This window comes from Propithecus coquereli, unplaced genomic scaffold, assembly GCF_000956105.1.
Source record: "Propithecus coquereli isolate 6110/MARCELLA unplaced genomic scaffold, Pcoq_1.0 Scaffold409, whole genome shotgun sequence".
NCBI classification, from domain to species: Eukaryota; Metazoa; Chordata; class Mammalia; order Primates; family Indriidae; genus Propithecus; species Propithecus coquereli.
In genome coordinates, this window is record NW_012149830.1 from 1,964,840 (window position 1) to 1,969,595 (window position 4,756).

A 4,756-nucleotide genomic window follows, 5' to 3' on the forward strand; every position below is an offset into this window, starting at 1 on the left:
TAGAGCTCTGGGCGAAGTAAGTGGATCAGTGGGGCTCAGTGTGAATTTGTAGCTGCATCTACAGGGCTCACCTGATGCCTTGGTGAGCACAATCACCCCTGCCGCTCCCTGACCTTAACAGCTGCTGCATTCTCTAGTTCCTAGAGCAGACCCTCCCCTCCCTATCTCAGCACAGGCCCCTCATTGACTTAGGTAGATTGAAAAGGCCTCAGAATCTTCCCCCTCCTTGATCTCACATCTTGACCATTTCTGGCTTAGCAGGGACAGAAACCTCAGCCCAAATTTCCCCTTCATTTTTCCTCTTAATCCCAAGTCACTGACCAGGGACCTTATTTCCTCCTTTCTTTTTCCTTATGTTACAGTTTAGTCTCCACTTTTACTCCACCTCTTGCCCAACAACTACTCAGCGCTTCATCCACATATAAAACCCTTTCAATGCATTGTCCTTCTTCCTTTTCTCAGGGGCCGGTAGGCATTTTCCCAGGCTTGTTATGAACGGTAACTCCTGCAAATTAAAACATCATTCTGGTGCAGATGTCCTTATCGTAGAATGTTTTGTGCTCTTTTGGGTAGATGCCTAATAGTGCTATTGCTGGATCGAATGGTATTTCTATTTTTAGCTCTCTGAGGTATCTCCAAATTCTTTTCCACAGAGGCTGCACTAACTTACAGTCCCACCAGCAGTGTAGAAGTGTTCCTGTCTCTCCACATCCTCGCCAACATTTGTCGTTTTGTGTTTTTTTGATAGAGGCCAATCTCACTCAGCAAAACGGGACCCATTTGTACTCACCATCAAATTGGTATTAACTAATCAACACATAAAAGCACATATCAGAACAACATCTATTGGATGCTGGGGAAGGGGGAGGGCGGTGGGAGGAGGGGGGAGGAGGGTGGAGGGGACGGGTATTTGTATACACAAGGAGTGCAATGCGCACTACCCGAAGGATGGACATATTTGAAACACGGACTTGGGGGGAGGGGAACCAAGGGCAACACACGTAACCTAAACATCTGTACCCCATAATATGCTGAAATAAAAAAAAAAAAGAAAAAAAAAAAAGAATCCTGCTGGGTCAGTTTAGCAAACTTCCCCCCTCCCCTTGATATCTGGTCAAATTCCTCATCCCCCACCCTCAATGTCTTGTCACTCTGGCTACCTTCAGCAATAACACTGTCAAGCTGGTTTAGTTAGAATGCCCTATACTTCTGATGTTTCTATCCTCTGACCCCTACCCTGCTCCTTGGCTGTAAATTTCTGCTTGTTCTTGTGGTATTTGGAGTTGAAGTTGACTCTCCCTAAGCTACTATAAAACACCATTGTAGTAGCCCCACTTGAATAAAGTCTTCCTTATCAACTCAAAAAAAAAAACAAAAAACAAAAACAACATCATTCTTATATTTTATATTAGCTGCGTGCTGCTTTAGAAGACATACATTTTCTGTGGTTGATTGATTACCATTTTTGGTGAACTTAACTTGGATGACTTTGAACCCAGATTCAAGTTTGAAAATGGAAATAAAATTTAGAGAATTCATGTTCTCCATGAGTGTTCTCTGATGGGGAAAGTAATACCCAGGGAGGAAAGAAGTAGCAGTTATAAGGTACAAAAACAGAGGGAATAAATATGTGGTGGGGGGACTGGAGTGATCAGGACATAATCATATTGCCATATTGGACCCAAATATAAACATTTAAATCCCACTCTCTGAAATAATATGTATTATATTGGCTAGGATGTTCACTAAACATTTCTGGGAGAATAAGCAGGAAACCAATAATAGTGATTACTGATTAGAAGCATGGGATTGGGTGGATGGGAGACAGGAGAGGGAAAGATTTTTATGTGTGCCTTTTAGCACATTTTGAAGTTTGAACTATGTGAATGTACTACTTACTGAAAAATAAATTAATCAAGGAAGACTTACCCCCAAACCAAACCACGGGCTCATAAAATGTATACAATGGAAGAAAATGCAGTATAATGTAGCTTCTCTTTGATGAAGATTCCATAAACAGCAGAGAGACTTGTATGTTGGAGCTACCTCCTTCTAATGCCTTAATGCTGCATGCGCATGAGTGTGTATGTTCCTCTGTTTGTGTATGTGCATGTATGTCTCCTGCATAGGCTGCAGGTTGGGTGAAAGGGCTCATCATGGGATTATTTGGAGAGAAGTCACTGTCGATTCCTGTGCTCCATTCTCCTTGTATCTCAGTGACTCTCATTGTCTATACGATTCTAAGGACCTGTGTCTTTGCCCTTTTTGGCCACTAAAACAATCTAATATCATCAGGTGGTTACAGGGCTGTTTTTGAGAGATGGGCTCCCAACTCACCAAAGGCTGGCATGGGCAGAGGAGAAACGGGAAGAAAAAGAAACAAAACAGAGCCATGCATCTTGCTCTCCTAGACCCTACCTGGCTGTTCTTGCCAATTGCTGGGCTGTTACTGTCAGGCTTCTCTCTGCTTCACATGCATCCCTCCCACTGTGGATGCAGTGGATGAGAAGAACTGGACAAAAACTCCTCTTAAAGGCACCAAAAGGAAAATTGCTTCATACCCTGGATGTGTTGAATGATGATTCTTGACATCGTATCTGCTTGACTTTCTGCTTTTTCTCATGTTACTAGATAAGCTCTTATTTTTGTCCATTCTGAGAGTAAAGGCCAAAAGCTCCAGGTCAAGGTTGGGCTCATGCCAGTATATACTATCCTAGGAAGCTACGTTCACAGAACACTACGTAGAGCCTAATAACCACATCCCACCTCTTTTCCGCTTATTTCAAAATTTGCTATAATGTTTGCCTCTTTTACTTGTTCATAGAGAACATGAGAAATGACTTCTTGTAATTTCATCAACACCCTTGGAAGTAGGGTTCTGCAATACTTAGCTGCAGGTTGGACCAATCTCAAGAGCTATTAAATTGAAGATAATTAATTCTGTGAGATACCCCAAACCCAAGAGAATTGAGAATCCAATGCTGGGTCCCTGTGGTGAGCTGGTCCAAGAGAGGCTAAGGCACTGGGGACTGGCCAGATGGTGCAAAGTACTGTTGACTCAGAGAGGACTTTACCATCTGTTCTTTTTCTAGACGAGATAATCCTAGATAGCCAGGTTGACGCCATGTGGGTGCAACTCCCCTTGTACTATTTTTAGCTCCTTTGGACTGGAGAAAGCAGAGGTAAGAAGCTGGGCATTCCTAAACATGGCGTGCCGCAACCTGAATCCCATTCTTGCAGAGGTTGCATGAACAGATCCATGGTGCAGCTGGAAGCTGAGATGACAACTGCTTTCTCCTGTAGATACGGCCACATAACAGATTGTCCTCCCTCAGTTCATCTAATCAGGGGACACAGAGAATAAAGAAGCACAGAATATGAAGGACTTGGGCATGTGGGTTATTCTTGACATCTCTTTGTGACAGTGATAGATTTCTTGTGTGTTCTAGAAGTGCTGTTATGATATACCCTTAAATCAGCAATAATGGCTTAATGGTTTAAATATATTATTGTTTGATCAAACAAAAGAACCACCACCTAACTATGCTAAAATAAATCTAGTTTATTTTTTCCTACCGTGAGCAAAAGGAAAAGAGTGAGGTGCTCCCTTAAGAAGGAAGTAGAAGCATAGGACATCCTGTCTGCCAGACATGTGAAATGCCTTGACACGTGTGGTATTTGATGCTCAGAATCCATTGACCAAAGTGTAATTGCAACTGGTCCAGCTCAATGGACAACAGTCGGGAAGAGAGCAACGCAGGCATTAGAGCTAGAAAAATCATCTGTGCCAAGTCCTTCTCCCTATATCACTTCTTTTTCCTTAGAATCTACAGAGGTAGAATGTAAAGGGAGCCCAAATCCAGTTCATGTTTTCTCTGTTTGACCAGATGAACATTTCCAAGGACTCCCTTCATCTTTTTTTCTCAGTCTAGAGAGGCACAGCATGGCCGTGAAAGATCGCAAGTTCTGGAATCAGATAGCCTGGGGTTGAAATGGAGCTGTGTGAATCTGGGCAAGTTTCTTAAGTTCTCTAAGCCCCAGTTTCCTCATTTAGTTAATCCTGAACTACTCATGCATGGGGAAGGCTCCAGGTAAGGATGAAAGAACTGAGATGAGATTTGAGCTGCTGCCCAAGAGAAGGCATTTCTAGTTCGATTTCAGCCAAGTTGTGTGCCTGCTGAGTCAAATAAACCAAGAAACTTCAACATCTTTGGAAAAATATAACATAAAGTCTCTATAATGTAATATTCACAATTTCCAGGAGTTGATAAAAATTACTAGACGTATGAGGAGACCAGAAAAGAGGAGCCATTCTCGAGGAAAAATACATTTAGTGGAGACCATCCATGGGATGACTCAGATGTTGGAATTACCATGTTAGGATTTTAAAGCAGCTATTATAACTCTGTTCAATGAGGCAAAGGAAAATATGCAACTGATGAATAAAATTACAGAAAACCTCAGTAGAAATATTGAAAGTATGTAAAAAGGAGCAAATAGAAATTCTAGAACTGAAAATTACAATGTTCTGAAATTAAAAGAAAACACTGAGTGGCTTTAACAGTATAATAAAGATGACACAGAGAGTGAATTTGAAGATACATAAACATAAATTACATAATCTGAAAACACAGGGAAGTTATTGAACAAAAAGTAATAGAGCTGTAAGAACAAGTGCAGCAGTATCTAACGGTCTAATATACATGTAATCAGAGTCTAGGAAGGAAAGCATGGAGGTAGTTAAGCAGAAAAAATA